Raw genomic sequence first — 24,542 nt, forward strand, 5'->3', positions numbered from 1 at the left:
AACCGAAGACGTCCTCTGAACTAAACCAAGGATTCGTCAATGACAACCTTCTGACAGCGGTGGAAGAATGACATAAACTTATCCTTCATTCTGCTCAGAATCTCCCGGATCTTCCAGAGTGGGTCGGTTTGGGAAGGTACATCATTGTCGGCAAAGTGCAGGTTTCCCATGATGTTCCGGAAGCGATCTCTGACCATTTACTTATTGAAGGTGGGTGAGGGTAGTAAGGGATCCATGGACCAGTATTCTTCCACCTCATGCTTCTTTGAGTGTGGCATGAGAAGCATGAGGGCAAAGAACACATACAGCTCCTGCACTCCCAGCATGGACCACTGTTGCATCTTGGCTGCACCTGTACCACTTGCAGCACGTTGTGATTCATACCTGTTGGTCTCATCACATATGTGCTGCATGACTTCGTCATCTAGGAAGGCCAAAAGGAAATCCACACACTCAGCATTATCGTCAAGAGTGAAGGCAGGCTGTACTCCTGAGGAACTCTCATCAAAAACTAAATGTTCTGGCCCAAATCGGACCTTTCCGTCCACGCGAAGGCGTCCAGGATTCCCTGTCGTGGCAGTGTAGGGTGGGTGAGGGTGGTGGGTGGCTGTGAGGCAGATTTACCCCGTTCAAGGTCACTCGCACTGACCCTGAGTGCCCGTACAGCACTAGCAGCCCTTACTCTAGTACCAACTCTACTTTTACTGGTCCGGGATTTACCTCTTCCTCTACGGCCTGCCTTCACTGTTGATGCTGGTGGTGACTCCGACGACGAAGACTCCGGAGATAATTCAGCAGACGAAGAGGAAGAAATGAGTGAAGTGGGGCTTGGGGAACGGGGAGGTGAATCAACTCGGGACTCATGGCAGGCTGGGTCACGTGGGGCCATTGTTATGGGGCTAACATGCCGCCTTTTCACTCCCTTCCCAAATTCCTTCCCTTGCTGCACTAACGGCTCCTTTCCCTTGGAGCTAGGGATAACTTCCGACACTGAAGCACTCGTACTAGCACTTTCTGGCACGATTTCCTCACCCGGCTCATCACACGATTCACCAGAAGGGTAAAAAATCACTATCCATCATCACCATAGACAATTCTGCTAGTTCACATTCCACTGCAGAGTCACTTAGTCCTTTCCTGCTTCCCTCACAACTTTTTCTAGGTGTAGAGGTCATGGGGCCTTTTGCAATGGGTGCAGAAGCGGCAGAAATGGCGGGGTGTGAGTGCGACATGTTTTGACCACAGCGGAGGACAAGGAACTAAATGCCACGGCTTATCTGAGAAGGCAAGGGTTGACAATGACACTAAGGATGACAGCTGCTAACTTACATGCTAATAAATTATTGGTAGAAAATCTTGGCAATACATAAAGAAATAGGTAGTTCCAGGTGAATGTAAATGTCACTTAGTCCTTTCTGGTATATATTTTTATTATAGACATAGATTACAAGGCATAATTCAAAGGGGAAATTACCGTGGCAATGTAGCGAATGAATGCACGTGAGGTGTTGTCAGGTGATAATTAGCCAAATCCTGGTGTATACCACTATCAATTACCTTATTTTTTTTTTTTGTATATATTATTTTGTATAAGTATAGGGCATAGGGCTTATTTCAATGGATGAAATCTGTGGAAAAATCCGGGGGAGATTTGCTTAGTGCAGTGCGGCCTGGGAGGTGAGAGGACAGGATAATGGAGGGCAGGTAGGGAGGGGAATCAGGAAGGGGGGAAAATCGCTAAAATGTCAACAATGGATGGGAGTACAGATGAGATTTGGAGTGCTGACTAATGTTGGACATTGGCAGTACTGATAGATGATACAAGCCACCACTTGAAGGCCCGGGATAATTCAAAATAACACAGAATCACAAAAGTGACGCCCCGCGGTATGATCCATTGCGCCCAAGCGTCACGAAAGTGACGCCCCGTGGTTAAGGGGTTAAAAAATGGGCAACTTTCTCTCTGACACCTCCAAGTTCACGAGGATAAATCACAATCCATTAAAAAAGTAGGCAACGCTGTGATTGATGCTATCAGCGCCACTATAGCCTGCCTTCACCTTCCTAAACTGACGTGAATTTTTCCTTGGCTATGCATATGGCAATATCAATACACACAGGCCAGAATACCTCCTTCAGCTCATCATCTCGCAGATCCCGACTGCTACCTACTACATAGAAAAGAAATTGATCAGTATACTCACACTCTACATACTTACCGACTACTAGATGACATCAGCTACAAAGTTCTGAAGGTTGCACCCCATGCAGAAGACCACATTATTGCATCTTTGGGCATCAAAATCCTTCTTATCAACGTACCCATGGACAGAGCAATACAATGAATCCTCAGTTATGTATATAGGTGTGAAGAAACAACGACCCTTGAAATGCCAAAAACCTGCCTCTGCACCCTGTTGGAACTCGTGGAAAGATCTATCGCCAGATTGATGGTGTTGCCATGCATGGGCAGCCCTCTAGTGTTTCAATGGCCCTGTGCTCCCCACTCAGGTTTATTCCAAAGATCTGAGGTGACGTATAATGGAGGTTTTTTCCAGAGAGAACTTCTATACCTGTGCTCTGTTAGATGTCTAGCCCCATACTGACTCACAGCGAGCAGTGGGCGTGGGAACCTTAGCTTAAGTCAGCAGTTTAGAGAAGTGTGCTGATTTCATCAATGGTACTGGTTACATATACATATATATAGGTGAACAAGCCTACATCTTTTCTATCATTAATGACCTAGAGCAGCTTGTACAGCACCCTACCCGTATCCCTGACCGCCTTGGAGAGAGTTCCAACATACTTGACCTCTTCCTCACAACTAATCCTTCTGCTTACTCTGTTAATCTTTTCTCTCCGTTGGGCTCCTCCGATCACAACCTTATTACTTTAACCTGTCCTATCACTCCGGTACGGCCTGTGGACCCTCCAGGGAAACGTCGTCTGTGGCATTTTGGAGCCGCGAACTGGGAGGCCCTTAGGCAGTACTTCTTTGATTTTCCCTGGAATGATTATTGCTTCCATGGCCGTGAGCCATTTGAATGTGCCTTGTGCATTACGGATGTTATTCTCTCGGGCATGGAAGCATACATTCCTTTCTCATATCCTTTGACTAACGCAAGAAAGCCTTGGTTTAATCACGCTTGTTCTAATGCTGTCCACAACAAGGAGAAGGCCTACAAAAGGTACCGGAGCCAACCCACCCCTGAATCACATCATCTTTACGTTTCTGCCCGGAATCGTGCTATGTCTGTTCTTCGCTCTACTAAAAATAATTTCATCCATACTAAATGCTCTCAACTCTCCAACTCGAATTCTTCCCGCTCCTTCTGGCACCTTGCCAAAAATCTTTCTAACAACTTTACCTCATCATCCTTCCCTCCTCTTTTCTACTCTGATGGTTCTGTAGCTATTTCTTCTACTGATAAAGCAGATCTCTTCGCACAGACTTTCTCCTCCAATTCCACCTTAGACGATTCCGGTGCTGTTCCTCCGTCACTTCTCCCCTCTGACTTCCTCATGGCTGACATTAAAATTTCTTCAGTTGATGTATTTTCTGCCATCACTGGCCTCAGTACTAACAAGGCATATGGGCCTGATAGGGTCCCTCCTGTTGTTCTCAAGAACTGTGCTTCTGTGCTTACACCCTGCCTAGGCAAACTCTTTCGCCTCTGTCTGTCAACTTGTACCTTTCCTTCTTGCTGGAAGTTTGCTCTTATTCAGCCAGTCCCAAAGAAGGGTGACCACTCCCAACCCTCCAACTATCGTCCAATTGCTTTAACGTCCTGTATTTCAAAAGTTTTCGAGTCATTTCTTAACAGAAAAATTTTAAGGCATCTTTCCTATCACAACCTTCTTTCCGATCGTCAGTATGGGTTCCGTCAGGGACGCTCCACTGGCGATCTTCTCGCCTACCTTTCAGACTCCTGGTCATCCTCCTTTCGGGACTTTGGCGAAAGCTTTGCCATTGCACTTGACATCTCAAAGGCTTTCGATCGAGTCTGGCATAAATCTTTAATTTCCAAACTGCCCTCCTACGGTTTCTATCCTTCTATCTGTGCCTTCATCGCTAGCTTCCTTTCTGGTCGTTCTATAGCCGCTGTTGTAGACGGCCATCGTTCTTCTCCTAGATCTATCAACAGTGGTGTTCCTCAGGGCTCTGTCCTATCACCAACTCTCTTTCTTTTATTCATCAATGATCTTCTAAGCTGTACATCTAACCCTATCCACTCATACGCTGATGACTCCACCCTTCACCTTTCCATTCGGTTCCCACAACGCCCATCTCAACAGTGACTTCAACAAACAAGGATTGAGGCTATGGCACACCTAATGTCTGACTTGGCTCGTATCTCTGACTGGGGTAAAAATAATATGGTTGTCTTTAATGCATCTAAGACTCAGTTCTTACACCTATCAACCCGACAAAATCTTCCACAGGTATACCCATTAATGTTTAATAATATTCAGCTTAATCCTGCATCATCATTGAACATGCTTGGGGTTTCATTTACTCGTGACTTATCTTGGAAAGACATATTACATCTCTTGTAAAATCTGCTTCCAAGAGATTGGGTGTGCTAAGCCGACTCCGCTCTTTCTTTACCCCTGCACAATTGTTGACTCTATACAGGGGTTTTATCTGCCCCTGTGTAGAGTACAACTCTCATGTGTGGGGAGGCTCACCACATACAGCTCTTCTGAATAGGGTGGAGTCAAAGGCTTTTCGTCTCATTAACTCTCCTCCTCTTACTGACTCCCTTCAACCTCTGTCTCTTCGCCGCACTGTTGCATCTTTATCTCTTTTCTATCGCTACTTTAATGGTCACTGCTCCTCTGAACTGTCTGCTTGCATTCCTCCACCTCTACGACGGGCGCGTAGCACCCGTCTGGCAGCAAACTCTCATCCCTTTTCTGTCCAACTCTCTAATGCAAGAGTTAACCGTTACTCCCAGTCTTTCACTTATGCAACAGGTCAGCTCTGGAACTGTCTCCCTCTATCTGTATTTCCTGCTGCCTATGATCTCCAGTCTTTCAAACGCAGTGTGTCCAGGCATCTCAAAATGATCGGATCTTGAATTTGGCTCTCTATTCTATTTTGTTTTTCTCTTGGAGGGAACTGTTACTGCGGGCTCATGGCCTTTGGTTCCTTCTTCCTCGCATAAAAAAAAAAAAAAAAAAAAACATAGGTTTTAGGTGTACATAGTATGGGTACAACATAGTATGGGTACAATACTCCCTCGGTAAAAATGGAATTGGTGTCTCCTGACACAATGAAGGTAGGAATGCAGTGGAAATTCAATAATTGTGAAAAAATAATGTGGGGGGTGTTTAGTAGGTATATAAGTAAATGGGTTAATTATTATTAGTTGATAAAAACAATCCATAGGAATTGTAGCATGGCACAGGAATATAGTATATACAATACATGGCCATGTGAAAGAAGAAGAAAAAAAAATTGTAAATATATAGGAATAATATAACAATGGGTGTATAGACATATGATGTAAATGCACAGTACGTAGGTACAATAAGAAAAGAATAGACTGAAGGGTAATATATCATTTGTGGAGCACGTATGTGTAGAGGTCACTATACTTATTAGGATCCCATCCGACGATATGATGCACACTACTATTGTCTTTGTCGTATGAATCCATATTTGGTTCAGTAATTTCACACTAGATTTACTGTTCCACATATATTCTATATGGTTATGCTACTAGTAGAAAATATGGATAGTATTATGGCTGCCACTACATTCTTCTGTTACTCATGAACTGTTCGTTTTCTATTTGGTTACACCTTTTCAATATAATGTTAGGCGTTTCTGTCCAAATTTCTTACATATTATATTTATTTTCTGATTTTCTTGTATTTGGATGCTTCTGCACTTTTAGTTACCATGGATGGACATTAAACACTGCCTTCTTCTACAGCCTGGGAAGGCTGTACAACTCCTGTTGCGATTCTGATTTCTTGAAGGCGGCGTTCCATTTTCCTTGCACAACAGTGCATTGCACAGATCATAAGAATGAAACCTATGAAAGAGATGGCCACTGGGGGAAACACAATTGTTGGATGTACCCATGAACGGCTGAAGACCATAGAAAACTGGTCCATAATGAAGTCACTTTCATTTAGGTAGGTTAGCACGCGCAAGTTTGCAGAGGTGATAGAGATATCAAATGGCAGAGTGGAAGTCATGTTGAGTGGTTGAAAGATGTCATAGGTGTGATTGCAGACAGCTTGGTGGTAACGAGTGGCATAAATGATTACAGATTCAGATTTGACTGTACAATAGTCAGGTGTCTTATAGAGACCATTAGCAAGCACTGAATGAATAGAAGAACCAGGACACATGATGGTAACAGAGACAGGAACCGTGGAAAAGAAGTACTGGACGTGGTTGAGATGAGCGTGATGGACTGGAAGTTCTGGAGCTGGTGCAAAGGAACAGGCAGAGTGTACAGAATGGTTGAGAACTAAGGCAGACTCGCAGGGCGCGGCACTACTAGGGAAAATAGTTAGAAGGTAAGCAGCACAAAGGCGTGACGTAGGGGTAGGGAAAGAACATTTGGTGAGATGTGTTGAGGAAATAAATGCAATGGAAAGGTGATCATGGGATAGGAGGAAATATTCCGAGAGAACAGATGCTTGTACCAGGGAGTTATTAAACCTGAAAGGAAAGGGAATAAGTTGGAAGAGGTTAAAGGTGATGGCAGAGCGAAGACGAATGTGAACCATGACATAGTTTGCAAGAAGGGTTGCCTCAAGAACTGGATAGTACAGTAGAATTCTAGAGAGGAAAAAGAAAGTAGTGGAGACAAGTCTAAGGTAGAGTGAGCCCATTTCAACACAGACCGAAGAGCAGAAATAGGTACTAAGTCCACAGTGACACGTCCATCAACAGCATCAACTAGAATACGAACCAAGGTTGAAACTTGAGAGAGGAGAGAGTCAATAGAGAGTTGGAGACTGTCGAGGTGAAGTTTTAGATAGACGAGCTGAGAAACAATATTAATCCTAGAATTCTGTTGTCTCAGAATGTCTGAAGTTGTTCAGCGTGTAAGTGACTGCACTGAGGTGGGCTGTAATTTTTTGCAACATAGTGTGTTGGACTTTAATGACTCTACTCTGAGATTTTAGGGCCGTGGCCAAGTGAGCTAGGTCGGATTTGAAGTCTGAAAGGTCACGAGCTGTAGCTACGCTAAATAAGCCACTAAGAATTTCACCTCCCAAGTCAAAGAGACCTCGTTTTACACGTGAACGACCTACTGGTGTCTGACTGGAGAACGTGTTATTTAGTTGAGAGAACCTGTCATAGATGTAAATCAATTGCCAAGAAAGTGGGAGATACAATGGGTACCAAGGTTGATTTGGATTGTGTTTCCCCATGATGGTTGACAGTTGGGCCCTGATCTCGTCCAGTTGGCGTGCGAAGCGAGGAAGGGCGATGGCTACGTTGGCCAGGGGCTCTAAATTGTAGCGCAAAGAGAGTACGTTCTCAATCACCATTACATCGCCTCCTGAGCCAACTAAGGCCCCGGGACTTACTCCATCATCGTCCTCACCCAACCCAGACCCTATGAGGGTCAGCACTGCCATAAGGTAGACCGCTAACATCTTACCTACAAAATAATTTTGAATTAATGAGAGTGATCATGAAGATGTTTATGTGCGGAGCGCAGCTTTGATCGATAATGATTGAATGAAGAAGGTTCAGACTGAGGACCAGGTAGAGAAGGAGAAGTAGTGATAGGTTGTGCAAGGGACTCTTCCAACACCAGGCCTCGAGGTGCACGCTTTAGGTCATCTGCATCTACCCACTTGGTATCTTTAGTTGACAATTCTTGTACTTGAAATTTGTTACCTTGTTTATTTATGACACGGTGGGGGTCTGTAAATTTGTCATCCAATTTGGAGGTGCGAGTATAGGAACGAGCAAAGACTAGATCTCCAATGTTGATACTGATAGGTGAGGCAGACTTATGTTGGCGTTGCAACATGTCCTCCTGAGATGCGGCCAGATTTGCTGTGACATACTGATGGATTCTCTGGAAGTTTGTGATTTTCACTTTCATGTAATCATCCACATTATAGATGGGATCAAGCTTTGAAGATAGAATGGAATAGGGAAGGTCTTTATCGAACCCAAATAAGACAAAGAAGGGAGATTCACCAATGGGTGCATTAATGGAACTATTTATAGAAGCTGCTACTTGGGGTATCCATTCATCCCAAGAGGCACTATTTAACCCTAAATGTCTGAGACACTCCAAAACCTTTCGGTTGTCACTCTACGAGGCCATTGGAATCTGGATGGTTAGGGACAACATTGCATTTGTTGATATTGTACTGTTTACAAATTTCCTCCAGAAGACTGTTGTTAAACTCATTTCCAATATCTGTAATTATTGTGTTGGGTGTAGTAAATGAGCAAATTATGTGGTCGATGAAGGCACGTGCTACGCTTTTCGCGGTCTTATCTGCAAGTGGAACTAGGACACAGTAGCGAGAGAAATGATCAACAGCTACAAATAAATACTGAGCACCTGATTCCGTAAGCAGAAGTTCTAGAAGGTCAATAGTAACAGTTTCCCATGGATGTGACGGAATTGGGTATTGTAAGAGTGGTGCAGGTAATCCGGTTGATCCTTTGTGACGGTGGCATGAAATACAAGAGTCACAGTGTACATTGATATCTCGACGCATAGTTGCCCAATAGTATGCAAGACGTGCCTGTCACAAGCATCGATCTTTACTTGGATGGGATGCATGAGGTGTGTTATGAACTATTTGAAGTACCGCAGATATTAGATCAGTAGGGACAACAAGTTGGTGGACTTCCCTATTGGGCAATTCCTTCCCTGTTAGAAATGTTTTCCTGTATAAGATATTATCTTTTAGAATGAACTCATCAATTGGTACTGGCTTGTAGGTAAGGTAGAATTATCTCCTGATTCCAGGAAATAAATCACTTTGGACGAGACAGGGTCCTTGCGCTGATGATGAACGACTTCTGGTGTTAGTGGGGTGTTATCAGTGTTGTTTGGCCGCACTGATGTGACAGCCACTGCCACATTGCGTGAAAGTGCGTCCGCGACCACATTCAATTTTCCTGGGACATACTGAAAAGTCGGGTTGAAGTCCTGGATGATGACAGACCATCTAGCTAGCCTACCTGTGAGGTTACGTCCTTTGAACAGATCGCATAGAGGTAAGTGGTCTGTTTGGATATGCACTAGGTAACCATATACTATATCTCTGAAGTCTTTCAAGGACCAGACCACTGCCAGAGCTTCGAGATCTGTAACACTATAATTACGTTCGGCAAGGTTGAGGGAGCGACTAGCATACGCTATTACCCGCTTCCTTGATCTTTGATCCAATTGCATTAAAACTGCACCAAGGTCTGCGCCCAAGGCATCTGTGCACAAAAGAAATGGTTGTGTATAATCAGGAAATGCTAAAACTGGGGCATTTACAAGGGCTGTTTTCAGTGCTTGGAAGGCTTGTGACTGATCGTTTGTCCAAACGAAAGGCACATTTTTCTTTAGTAAGTGAGTCAGAGGAGCGGCGATCTGTGAGTAACTTTTTATGAATCGCCGGTAGTAACCACTTAATCCCAGGAAACTCTTTACAACATCTGTACTGGTAGGTTCCGGGAAGTTGATTATCGCCTTAGTTTTATCGGCATTAGTATGAATGCCTTGTGCATCTACGACATGGCCTAGGAATTTGATTTTCTTTCACTGGAAGTCACATTTACTGAGATTGATTTTCAGGCCTGCGAGTTGGAGGCATTCAAAGACTTGCTGGAGCTTGGTAAAATGGTCAGGGATGGATTTACTCACAACAATGATATCATCTAGGTAAGCAAAAAGAGAGTGTCCCATCATACCGCTGAAGACTGAATGGATAAGTCGCATGAACACGGAAGGAGCATTTCTCAGACCAAAAGGGAGTCTCTTAAACTGAAAATGTCCGGAAGGGGTGCTGAAGGCTGTAACTGGGCGAGATGATTCTTCCATTTCTACCTGCCAGTAGCCACTGAGTAGATTAAGTGATGTAAAGATTACGTTGTTCTCACCTAGTGACTCCAGTAAATCAGTCAGGACTGGCAATGGAAAACGATCGGGTACAGTAACTGAATTTACTCGACGATAGTCCACTACTGGTCTAAATTGGCCATCTTTCTTTGGAACTAAGAAAAGTGGGCTATTCCACGGACTGACAGAGGGTTCAATGATATCCTGATCTAACATTTGTTGTACCATCTCGTCAGTCTTGTTCCTCAAGCTGTGAGGCAATCGGTAGGCTGGTATGTAAATCGGATGAGTACCCTGGACCAGTTCTATGTTGCGCTTCACTAAGTCTGTCTTACCCATAGGTTCTCCGGGTAAGGCTACTACGTCTCGATATGATTGCAATAGATTGACTAATTGATTTTTATGTTGTGGATAATCATCACAAGTCAGGCTTGAGAGTAGGTCAGGTGAAAGGGTTGGAGCAGATCCCTTAGAATTAATGGCATACACACCGATTGGTTCACCATCATCATCATCATGTGCAGTATGTATGGAGATTGGTACCTCCTGGCACTCCCTTACGGCCGACGGGTAAACTAGAAAGTCTCAAATCTTTATACCACTTTTAAGTTTGAGTGGTATTTAATAAGTACAGGTAACATAAGTTATCCTCCAACACAGTACACAACGCCGACTCATAAGTTAAATCATTCACACAACACGTCTCTGGTAATGTTAGTACATCCACTCCAGCTGTCGCACCTACAACACGAACAGAGACTTTGGTAAACTCATGCGGCATCAAATTTGTGCACTGATTTGTTACTGCATGCTTCGTCTCTGCGTGTTCTAGAACATCATTCAAAGTTTGTGAGGTAGGTAACTGAGACGTGTCTGAGTCGGCTTGAGTGCTGTCATTAGCGGGGTTATCATGATTTACTGTTGATTGATTAGAGGGTGTATCAGTAGCAGTTGGTGAATTTACTTCAATGCTCCCGGGAGTGGTGGATTTATTACTTTACTCTCAGAGAATGAGGAGCATTCACCTGTACTCTCGGGTAGTGGTGAGGATAGTGGGGACTGAATGACTGAGTTAATATGGGAAAGGACAGGACGTGGATAAGCCATGCCATATACTGGAAAGCCATAAATGTCTATACTAGTAGAAGATGGGATTAGAGCTATGTTGTATTCAGCCATGGTGGGTAAGCCTAGAAGGGCATCTGCTGGATATTTGAGGTCATTTGTAACATGAAATGTCACTGTAAAAGGTGTCAAAGATTTATCTAATTGTATTTTCAAAACAACTCGCCCTTTGACTCGAAACTCGGAACCATCCACACCACATAAACGAATGTCCGGTGGCTCAAGAATGCCGACCCTTTTACCTGGTCCCCTAATGCTGTTAAGGAGCTTTCAGATATCAAATTTACCATAGACCCCGTATCCATGAAAAACGAGGTTTGTATGTCTTCACTCCGCCCTAGAATGACTAAGCCTGAAGAAGTGATAGGCCCTACCTGGCGGATGGGGAGTTGGTCTTCTGTAGTTACGTGAGACGGGTCCGGTGTGAGCGCTCCCCTTCCCCCGACTGGCGACTGTTTAGGAAACGACGCTCCTCAGTAGTGTGAGTCGTACTGGTCTTATGATACTTGCACTTGGGGCGACACGTTCGTGATGGCGTACGCTGGCGACACTGTGAGGGATGACGTCGGTATTCGCAGTCGCAACTGGATGCTCGATGTCCGATGTGACCACAGCGCCAGCACACGATCGAGGCTTGTCTACCCCGGTGCACATTTGACTGATCACGACCGCCGGTTGGTGATCTACAACGTGAAAGGGAACGGTTAGTGTTAGGTCGGTTAGTGTCAGGTTGTCCTCTCGCAACTGGTCGCGAACGTGAGTGATCCGACGAAGCAATGGAGGTGTGGAGAACTTGGGAAAAGGAAGGGCGATTAGTGGCCTGACGAGTGAGGTTGGATCCCGTTCATTCCCTAATGGCCTTGGAGACATTTTGAATTTTGTCTCCTGGGTTGAATCCTGTCTGTAATGCTAATTCTTTCTGGGTGGAGTCAAGCCAATTCATAAATCTCAGATAACCCAGCAAATCTCCAAAGTCATCAAGGGAAATCATAAATGTTCCCTGAACGTCTTTGACCCACTGGGTGCCACGCAACAACTGGCGCATCTCAGAACTAGTGGCTTTCATTGCCGCTGCTGCCTCATACAATTTTGCATCCTTAGGAGGGACCTTCATATCCTCTGCCATTTGGGATAATAAATTGGTAAAACCTATGAAAGAGTCTGCATTTGAATGTTGACAACAAAGCTGAATTAATCCACGACGCAAGGCATCAAATGTTTGACAGTCCTCAAAATGGCCTGAACGAATCGCGGCTCCTATTGGGGACCTACCTTGGTGGAGCCTCCCCATAAGGTAGGAGACTTTGAGGTGTTCATGTGTGATTTGTCTGTTTCGAATGTCCGTTTCTACCTCTCTGAGGAAGTCGTAAATGGACACCGAGTTATCTTCGTCGGTAAATTTAGGGCGGTTAACATCGTCCAAATAGAGTGACTGTGGAGGGGGTGGGGTGTTTGCCATGGTTGGAAGAGGGTGAGGTTGGATACGTGTGGAAGTAACTGAAGTAGTAGGTTGAGAGGTAGTGAAAGTAATGGTAGTTATGTGTGGCTGAGTTAGGAGCTGAAGTGTCGTATCAGAGACAACTTGGGAAGTGGAAGTAGTAGGAGGTGAAGGAAGTTCTAGTGAGTCATTTAAAGATGAAGGTGTATCTGGATTTAATTTATCTGGGAGAAAGATATCTGGGTCCTCTAGAGCAGAAGAAGTAGTAGTAGTGGTAGTGGTGGTAGTAGTAGTAGGGGTGATGGTGGTGAGAGCAGTATGAGAATGTTCAGTTTTAGGAGTTGTCTGGGTTGATGAAGAATATTTTTGGTACGATCGACCGCTACGAAGAAGAGTCACTGAATCGTCATTATCGGGAGTTGCCTGCTCACTTTCAGTTGCTTGTCGCTGGCAAACGGGAGAGAGCTCAGTTTTTTCAAAGTATGACATGTAGTGAAGGAGAGAGAAAAAAAGAAAATGTTAAATGATAATGAGAATGAAAAGTTTGATATACAATGTGAGAATGAGGGCATATGAAATATGTACAATAGTAATGGGAGTAAATATTTACAATGGGGGCTAAATGAACAAGGGAAATCAGATGAAAAGAAATGAGGTGAGAGGTGAGCGTGGTGGGTGGTGGTGCGGAGAATGAAGGTAAATATAAGCGATGCACGATAGTGAATTAAAGACAGATGAATGATATTATGAGAAAATCCGGAGAGTAATCTCTATAGAAAGACAGGGCTTGAACTGATTGGCATAAACTATACAAGTACATATAAGGAATACCGAAGCAGTAAGAATGAAGAGAAGTCTTGTTTGGAGGAAGGGAAGTTGAGACTTTACTTGAATGAAGGACTTCTCCCCGGTGGCGAAGGTAGCGGGGGGGGGGGGTGGCGATGACGTCACAAATTCAGGCGACGAATGGGAGGCCAGCTGACGGTCAGATGATCACCAGCGAGACGGTGATTGAAGAGAGCCAGCGATGACGTAGAGACACGTGCCCTGGGCAAGATGCCGGTGGCCGCAGTTGCCAGGCGGTGCGGGTTTGGCTGCTGGGGCAGGTTCTGCTTGGTCAGCAATGCGGAAGGTGTGGGTGAGAGGGGGTGGTTGGGGTGTGGTGGGGTGAGCCGGGATGGTAATCATAAAATTATGAAGACAATGAGGACGGAAGGGATGACACCTGATAGTTCCTTACTGAGTTTCAGTAGAATAGCAGCTGTTGAGAAGCGATGTGGCCCGCACGTCGGTGACGACACGTCAGGGAAGTTCCAGGAAGCGTTCACTACGGAAGACATAGGTGTCCCAAACACAAGGCATGCAAAAGGAAGACGTGCGGCAGGTGTGGAGAATGCACAAGCAGGTGTAGGAATCACTCCCGTCGTGGCACTAAATCACGGTAGAGGCGAAATGAGGTCCGATACACCGCTGCTACCAAATTGTTTCAATGGCCCCGTGCTCCCCACTCAGGTTTATTCCAAAGATCTAAGGTGACTTATAATGGAGGTTTATTCCAGAGAGAACTGCTATACCTGTGCTCTGTTAGATGTCTAGCCCCATACTGACTCACAGCGAGCAGTGGGTGTGGGAACCTTAGCTTAAGTCAGCAGTTTAGAGAAGTGTGCTGATTTCATCAATGGTACTTTGTTACGTATACATATATACATAGGTTATAGGTGTACATAGTATGGGTACAACATAGTATGGGTACACTAGGAGTCCTTTTTACAAACTTTTCGGGGGTATAATCGAGGTGACTATACTGAAGAACAACCGTCCTCCAATATACTGTTGCTGTGTCGACGAAATTTTGATTAAAGGTCACCCAAGAACTTAAGATCCTCAGACAGTGTCTCATCGACGCCTGCGGCCTAAATTTCACCTTCAAAGAATCCACCCAAAGCCGCCTCCCCTTCCTCAATATCCCAGTGACCGTCTGCGACTCTGGGTTCACAACTGCAGTCTTTGTAAAATCATCCAATAAAGGACTAGGACTGAACAGCACAAGTGAACCCCCTCAGCGATATTTACGCTCCACGATCAGTGCCTACGTCTGCCTTGCCCTCAACCACGTTCCTCATGGAGCAGTGTTCGATCAAAGTTGGAAAGAATTATGCATGTTCTCACAAACAATGAATATCGGAATAGCGACTTGGAAGATGTGATGAAAACATTTAACAAATAGTACTTAAGCTACAGCATCCCTTCTCTCAGTTAGAGAAAGAACCACTTTGTATTACTCTAATGATGTATCTACAGAGTATAAAACTGATGAAAGTATAGTGAAAAATATTCAAGAAAATATCAAATGTATAGATCTTAACAAAAGCATGGCGCTAATCACACACTACAAGACTTGCAAAATCTCCCAGTCGTTACTCAAGAACTGCCCTGCCGTGAAAAGTACGCCCATATAAGACGACCACGTTATCTACCGGCACACTTGCTCAAGTGAGGACTGTGGGCTTCATACCTAGGTAGGAATGACAAGGAATAAACTGTCAAGACATCTCACATGTCACTGACGGAAGGAATCGATAAAAAATCACCACAGAACAAGTCTCGATACCTCCCTCCGTCCGCGACTTGAGAAAGGTACTGAAATAATTGACAGCGAAAAGAACTCGCTTAGGCTCAGGTTTCTGGAAGCACTTTACATATCCGAACTGGACCCTGCAATCAACTCACTAGCAGGTGATTTACATTAACCTTTTAACGTGCAAAAGATCATAAACGTCGGTGGGCTAATTCATTCCACCAATGAGATAGCCGCATGGCCTCCATCACACGCTCCTGGCCTATGAATCAGATGCTAACATGAGTCGGCATCCGTCATCTAATGAAGTCTCGCTCCACCCGCCATTAGGTTAGTCTGAAGATGCTCGGATGAAGGAATGAAACGTAGCCCGACACATTAAGGCATTGAACAGAAAATAAATAATGCAGAAACATTATATATACATATATATATATATATATATATATATATATATATATATATATATATATATATATATATATATATATATATACAGTATATGGAGCCTCTGTGGTACAGTGGTAAAGTGTGCATTTTCGTACACTGAAGAACGAGGGTTCGCGCCCCGCCAGGGTAATAAACTTTGGGAGCATTCTTCTGGCCACGTACTGCATTGGCGGACACAAGGGATGCTGTGGTTGAACCAGCGTCACATACTTAAGTATGCTTGCACCCAGTCGGCTTGCGCGGGCTGATTACACTTGGTTTACAGACTACACACACATCCAAAGCCACTCCAACACAACTATTACACTTACAAGCACTTCTCACCCTACATACAATCTCTATTAAACATCCTAAGCTACTTGGTAGAGATACATTGGCTGTATCGTCCCCAATTCGGTAGGGATAGGCCGATCCTGCAGTGAACACTCAAACGGCTGATGAGATTATATATATATATATATATATATATATATATATATATATATATATATATATATATATATTGGATAAAAAGCTATCGGTAAACTTAGAGAGACCATGAAAATTAACTTGTTAATATGTATGAAACGAAAAGTATATACGGTAACGAATGTATAATCCAACCTATGACGTACGGTTGCGAGACTTGGAGACTGACAAAATCGATGGGAAATCAACTAATTCGTTCTCAGAGAGAAATGGAAAGATCAGTGTTGGGAATATCATTTAGAGACAGGAAAAGATCAACATGGATGAGAAAGCAAACTATATTCAGACATTACAGAACTTATAAGAGAACAGAAGTGGAGCAGGGCAGGACACATGTCAAGAGTGAGAGCAATGGAAATTAGTTTTTTGAGAGAAGCATGTGGAGTTCCATGGAGAGACAGACTAACATATCAGGAAGTGAAAGAATATTGCTGTGTGGATGTGAATGTGATAGAAAGCGTCAGAAGAAATGCATTGAGGTGGTTTGGCCATGTGGAGAGGAGGGAGAGTAACAGACTAACGAGGAGAGAGTATGTGAGTGAAGTGGAGGGAGGGGGAGGAAAGGGAAGGGGAGACCGAGGATTAGACTGAGGGATAGAGTGGATAGGTACCCGAGAGAGAGAGGTGTGAGTTGGGAGGAGGAGGAGGGCAGCTTAATAGCAGGAAACAGGCAACTTGGAGGCGATTTGGTTGAGGCCACCCCTTAAGGAATTATGGCGTCTGACTATAGATGGGCAGATAGATAGATAGATTCTGATGAAAGAGGTCTGAGAGATCCTATAATAGCTAAACAACCATACAGATCTTTCTGTCTAACCATAAATTACCTTATCCTTTTATTTTTAAAACAACCATTCATATGGGATAAACACTGCGGGACACACAGCCTCACCCACCCTCCAGCTCCACCCACGAGTCTTTGTGCATCCCTTCAGGTAGCGAGTCTCCCTTCCAGATATCTCCCGACATGAACGATTGACCTGCTCCAGCCATTGGTTTAGTGGCCTTCCGTTTGGTCTCCTTCACCCTGGATTAAATCTCTCAGAGATCACCCGTGTGAGCAGAATCATCTTCAGGAAAACGGGCCATGTGCCAATGTAAGTGAAGTTAGAAAAGACGTATTTTGTGGGTAATTAGTCTTTATTCAGTCTCATGTAGTAGTTGCTCATTATGCATCCAGTAATACCAGCGACATCCCATGATCTTGTGAAAACATTTAGTACCTACGGAGTCAATTTGCTGCTTCAAGTCAGTCAGAATTTAGTGTCCATGTCTCACAGCCATAGGGCACGACAAGGAGAGTAATGTCATGAAGAAGGCAGATTAAATCTCTGAGAGATCACCCTTGTGAGGAGGGGTGAGTTAAGTGAATTCACAACCTTGTAGGCCAGACCAATGCGACGAGAAATTTCATCGTCTGACCTGCCGTTGATATGGGCCACCCTACCAAGATAAATGAATACTTCCAAGACTTCCGTGTTCACACCACGTGCTTCGACAGACTGAACTCCTTCATCCAACAAGCTACCAAATGGCTGGGCATTGATCTTGGCTCAAAAGACTTTTAAGCCCAATGGTTTTGAATTCTCGTGAAATTCCTCGAGGAAACTCAATAGTACTGTATATCTGGTGACTACTAGGATAACTACAAAATTATCAAAGACAAGGTCAGTAACCCTGAATTTGTTAATTGCTACTCCACAGTGATTTTGACTCAAACCCCAGCCAAGTAGGCTACCCAGTCAATTTATGTGTTGAAAGGTGTTGGAGAACCGATGCATCCCAGTCTTATGTCAGTAAACTCAGACCTCACTATACTATCTATCGATCTATTGCCAGACGCCTCAATCCCGTTTGGGGTGGCCACAAACAAATCGCCTCCACATCGCCCTGTTCCCCGCCATTTCACTGCCCTGCTCCCAATTCACACCTCCCTCTCTCATATACCTCTCCACCCCATCTCTCCATCTCATCCTCGGCCTCCCCCTCCCTCTTTCCCCCTCCACCTCACTCACATACACTCTCTTCGTCAGTCTTTCACCCTCCATCCTCTCCACATGGCCAAACCACCTCAGTGTGTTCCTCATAAAGCTTCCTATCACATCCATATCAACACCACAACGCTCCTTTATATCCTCATTCGTCAGCCTGTCTCTCCATGTGACTCCACAGGCTCCTCTTAAATAACTCATTTCCACGGCTCTCACTCTTGACTTGTGTCCTTCCAACAACATCCAAGCTTCACTTCTGTACGTTAGAGTTGGTATCACAATACTGTCATGTAGTAACTTTTCACTTCCATGCTCACTTCCCTGTTTCTTATCACTGCTTTCAAAGAACCAGCAACCTTTCTTCCCTGCTGTACCCTTTCAAGCACTTCACCCTCCAAACCTCCATCCTTACTCATCACACTACCCAAGTACTTAAACGTACTCACATTTTCCAATTCCTCACCATCCAACCTCGCTGTACATTCACTGACTTCACCTCTCTCAAAGACCAACATTTTACTCTTCCCTACATTCACCTTTAGATTCCGTTTCTTACACACTCTCCCAAACTCATCCACCAAGCCTTGCAGCTCCCCTTCGTCTTCACTCCACAACACAGTATCATCTGCAAACAACAGTACAGGGAGTTTCCAACACTATCCTCTCTCACCAGGGCCACTCCAACATCCACTACCCTACCTTGTACCTCTTTTATTACCCCATCCATGTACAAATTGAACAACCATGGAGACATGGCACATCCCTGTTTCAACCCAACTTTCAAAGAGAAAAATTCACTTAGTTCACCATCCACACGCACTGCAGCCTTCGCACCATCGTACATACTCTTCACAGCATTCAACAACTTCTCATCTACTCCATATATTCTTAACACTTTCCACAATCCTAGTCTATCCACCCTGTCATATGCTTTCTCCAAATCCATGAAAGCCGTATACAACTTCTTTCCCTTCTCTAGAAACTTTTCCACTAAAGATCTGAGAATGAATATCTGATCTACACAACCTCTTCCCTTCCTAAAGCCTCCCTGTTCTTCTCCAACTAATTTCTCTGTTCTTTCTCTAACTCTGTCAATAAGTATCCTACCATACACTTTTCCTATTATACTAAGAAGACAAATGCCCCTATGATTACCACACACTTCTTTTTCCCCTTTTCCTTTGTACAAGAGAATAATTATACCTGACTTCCAATCCTCCGGGACTCTACCTTCCTCCCAGGCCAATCTGCACAACTTCCACATCCATTCTACTACTATCTCTCTCCCATGCTTCAGCATTTCACCACACACTCCATCAATTCCTGGGGCTTTCCCTGATTTAACTTTCTTCATTGCTTCCACAACTTCTATCCTACTGATTTCTTCCTGTCTTCTCACCTCCCTCCTTCTCCCAGCCATTCCCCAGCCACTTATACTCGCATTACTTCCATCCTCTACGTTCAACAATTCCTTAAAGTGTTCTCTCCATCTGCTCACTTTTTCTCCCTTCTCCACTAGTAATCTACCATTTTTATCTTTCACTCCCCTGCTAACTTCACTTCCACCCTGTCTTACTCTTTTTCACCTCTTCCCAGAACATTTTTTTACAGTCCCTCCACTGTACACTCAAATTCCTTCCAAATTCCTCATCCACTCTCTTCTTACTCTCTCTTACTAATCTTTTCACCTCTCTTTCTTTCTACATATAACTCTCTCTTCCACCTCTCAACTTCTTCCACGCCCCTATTTCTCATCCATTCATTGTATGCTTTCTTCTTTTGTGCCACAGCCTGTTTCACCTCTTCAGTCCACCACGCTGTTCCTTGCACCCCCCTCCGTCTTCTCTTCCTTCCACACACCACATCACATGCCGCACATATTTCTTCTGTAAATATTCTACACACACCTTCCACGTCCCCCATCTGCTCCAATTCATATTTGCCCAATCGTTCCTCCACTTCTCTCTTATACTCTGCCTTTTTCTCATCCTCTTGTAACCTTTCCACTCTCCTTGCAACTACTCCTTCCTCTCGTCTTTCCCTTCTTCTATTCCTCCATCTTACTTGAACTTTAATTCTGGCCACCACCAAGTAGTGGTCAGAAAGTCCACTCCCCCAACCTCTATAAACTCTTGCATCCAATACAGTATACATCTTCGCATCCTTTCATCCACACACACATAATCAATCATTGCCTTCCTTTCACTCAGTTCACCACCCACCCTTCTCATCACTCGCCATGTATACCTGTGGATCACCTGAAGAGGGTATTAGCTATCACCAACCCCCTCCCAGCACAAATGTCCACTAACGCACTCCCATTCTCATCTACCTCAGCAGGCACACCCCACTCACCAACTATTCCATCCACCTTCACATTCCCAACTTTACCATTCATATCACCAATCAAAAACACTCTCTCATTCCTTCCAAACTTTTCCATGCACACTTCTACATTTGTCCAGAACTCTTCTCTCACTATACAATAAGGTATATCAAATGACAACCCATCACATAGCTATTTATCATATATCAAGGCAATAATAACATGGTTTCAGTGAGGATATGTTTTTGGTAAAGGGTCAACCACCCAAAGGTGTTTAAAAACTGTATGCCACGTGGTAGATCTGAGGCAGAAAATGGCCGGTCTGCACTAAATGGTATGTGAGAAAGAAAAACCAGGAGACCAAGATCAGCCAATGAGGAATTTGGGGGATGCTGTGTTCTTGTATATTATCATCATGATATTTTGCGCAGAAGTAGGTCAGTGTACTCGTAAATGTGTGAGAACGTCGTCAGTCATTTGTTGTAGGTACTAGTCTCTGTAAATTATCAGGACAGTATTTTTTTTTTTTTTTTTTTAAGTTAAAGTGTAATACTGCTAACCCTTAAGGCAAACTACTGTGTTATTATTTTACCCTTTTATTGACGATACATCAATGTTCTACAGAAGAACTATTGGCATAAGAAAGATAACTAAATTAAAGAGTGGATGAAAGAAGAACTGGCTTTCACAAGGAAGTAAAATTGAAATAATAAACACATCTGAGTCACAAAAAGAAAACAAAATCATTTTGGCTCCAATCACTGCTACAGCTATTCTTGCCGTCACTCAGCAAAGGCAGGTAGAACTTATGTATTATTCCAGTGATTCATCGCATAGCAGTTCATCACACAGCAAGGTCTGGTTGTACTTACTAGGGAAATGTCAGATGTTACCCCTCCACATTTGACAACACTCAGTGTCTGAATTCAGGTAAGATTAATCAGTTCAGTTACCCTTGCTGGGGTCCCACAGAGTTGCAGGAATTCTCATACAACATTAAACCTCCTTTTATCCGTCATAATGAAGCCAAGGCCTTGTCATATAATGCATTTTTTCAGATATTGCCACACTATCCTCCCAACCTCTCTACAGAGGGTACAACCCTGCCAGACTGCTCACCCCATGTCCAAATCAAGAGCCGTTTCAGAACCATAATTCGTTTTGGAGCAAATGCTTTGTGACCTGACCGGGGTGCAAATCACTTGCCTAAATCAGAACTGTTTATGGACAGCAACCATCACCACTACCAAAGCTACCACCACCACCATCTACTTAGCAATCAACACCACCACCACCACCACCACCATCTACTTAGCAATCAACACCACCACCACCACCACCACCATCTACTTAGCAATCAAAACCACCACCACCACCACCACCATCTACTTAGCAGTCAACACCACCACCACCACCACCACCATCTACTTAGCAATCAACACCACCACCACCACCACCACCACCATCTACTTAGCAATCAACACCACCACCACCACCACCACCATCTACTTAGCAATCAACACCACCACCACCACCACCACCATCTACTTAGCAATCAACACCACCACCACCACCACCACCATCTACTTAGCAATCAACACCACCACCACCACCACCACCATAGCTGCCACCATCGCTGTCATCACAGCTACCAGCAACAACACCACCATCATGACAGGAACCACCATCATCATTTTCACCAAAGTTACCATTACCAACACCTTCGCCATCATGATCATCATCACAGCTAACACCAGCACCATCACCATTACCAAAACTGCCACCATCATCACAGCCACCACTAGCATCATTATCATCATCATCACAGCTACCCTCACCACCACCACCATCATCACAGTTACCACCACCAACACCACCATAACAGCTACTACCACCATCATCATCATAGCTACCAGCAACACCACCATCACCACATCTACCACCATTTCTTGCTGAATGAAATCGTCTGTTCATAGTATCAGTGAAGTAAAACTGGCATCAGACTGTAGATATGCTACCCCCAGCCCCCCCCCCTCTCTCTCAAAACACATGAAACTCCATCGAAATACCCCGTTACTTCTTTCACGTGTGCATATTGTTACATCAATGGGGGCAATAGACGAGTCTAAAACATCCTTTCAGAAAATACCAATCGACATGAAATTGAAACTGGCCCATATGGGACCCTATTCCATCCATCCTGTCAAGTCTCATCAAAATCTTTTATCCGGTTTGGACACACACACACACACACACACACACACACACACACACACACACACACACACACACACACACACACACACATTATATATATATATATATATATATATATACTGTAAATAGATAGATAGATATAGGTAGATAGATAGATAGATATAATATGTGGTAGGTGGGGGCGCTCACCATCCACTCACTCGATGTAGCGATGCTCTCGGGTGTCTGCCCTTTCCTCTCCTCCATCCTTCTTTCCTTCCATCCTCTTCTGTCTTTCTTTCATTTGTTCTTTCCTCGTCCTTCTGCCTGCGGGTGACTTTACATTCCCTCTTCTGTCTTTCTTTCCTTCATTCTTTCCTCTTCCTTCTGCCTGTGAGTGACTCTACACTGAATGACAAGCCAAATGGTTTCCTGTACACTAGGAAACCATTTACTACGCTGGGTGGTAACCATATAACCAAATTTTGGCGCCTGGTGGTTTAGTGGGTAATTATTGCGCTCCAGTCGGATTGAGCCGGTGCAGGTTTATATCCAAGGGATAGTTGCGGTTTATTGCTCATGTATTGCCACTCAGGGATGAGTGGTCACTCTCATCTTAAATGTCGGGGAACAACTGCCTAGCCCCGGCCTCCTATGCTCCTCATGGGGCGACGTAGGATTGGATGATAGATGGATGGATGGATATATATATATATATATATATATATATATATATATATATATATATATATATATACTTGGATTTCACCATGTGGTAAATATTGTAACCAGATTGACCACATTGCAATTAGCAGAAGGCGTAGGAGTTATTTGCAAGATGTTTGCGTAAGGAGGGGGGCAGATACAGGTAATGATCATCAACTTGTGTCAAAGATTAAAATAAAACTTAAGAGAAACGTTAATGGTAATTGTACTGGAGGTAATAATTATGATTTTGATGAGCTGAGGAATGATGAGAACATGAAGGAAAAGTTTCGGTGGGAATGTAGGAATAGGTTTCTAGTCCTGCAGACTTTAATGGAATCTGAAGACAATGATAGTAATCAAATGTGGAGAGAGGTAAAAAAGGTTTTGCATGATAGTGCTGAGGTTACTATTAAGAAAAAGGGAAAGGCGAGAAGGAAAAAGTGGATGTCAGGTTAAACATGGAATGCAATTCAGAAAAGGAAAGAAGCTAAGTTAAAAAGTGAAGAGAAACATGTTGATGGTCAGGTATTTGGACTATGCTGATGATATTGTACTGATTTGCGGAAATATTTACGAGATGCAGAAGGTGCTTGATTGTCTGGTGGAGGCAGGAGAAAAGTGAGATTGATAATAAATTGTGGAAAGACTGAAATTATTAATATGAACCTGGAGAACCAAATCGATTGTGTCATTGGGAATAATATGGTGAAGAATGTAGAAAACTTTAATATCTGGGAACGATTGTATCATCTAATGAATCATTAAACAATGAAATTGAGGAGAGGATTAGACAGGCTTGGCGAGCTGTTGGAATCTTGAAATCTGTTTGGAATAATAATATGCTTTCGGTACATACTAAAGTGAAAATTTACAAGTCCATGGTTAGACCAATTTTAATTCATGGGCATGAGTCATGGTCCAGTATAATTGCAACAGATCAGAAAGTATTAGGATTTGAGAATAAAATACAGAAAAGGAATCCTGGGATAAATTGGCAAGACAGAGTTACAAATGAAAGAGTAAGGGATATTACGAGAGTTAAACCAGTTAATGAATATGTAAGACTGTCTTGCTGGAAGTGGCTGGGTCACATATACAGAAAAGAAGGTAGTTTAATACAGAATGTGCCAGAGTGGACTGCTAGAGGAAGAAGAGGTAGAGGTAGGCCGAGGGAAACCTGGTTGAGGACAATGAAAAGAGGAGGACT

General features: G+C 43.8%; 1 protein-coding gene across 1 annotated transcript in view; it reads right to left on the reverse strand.

Annotated features, from left to right (window-relative positions):
- LOC145415652 (glutamate receptor 1-like) overlaps window positions 1-24,542 on the reverse strand; it is a 1,336,600-nt gene that overhangs the window by 82,644 nt on the left and 1,229,414 nt on the right. The gene's annotated exons all lie outside the window — the stretch shown is intronic.

This window comes from Coenobita brevimanus, chromosome 103, assembly GCF_032717465.1.
Source record: "Coenobita brevimanus isolate Jiangsu-jjx chromosome 103, ASM3271746v2, whole genome shotgun sequence".
NCBI classification, from domain to species: Eukaryota; Metazoa; Arthropoda; class Malacostraca; order Decapoda; family Coenobitidae; genus Coenobita; species Coenobita brevimanus.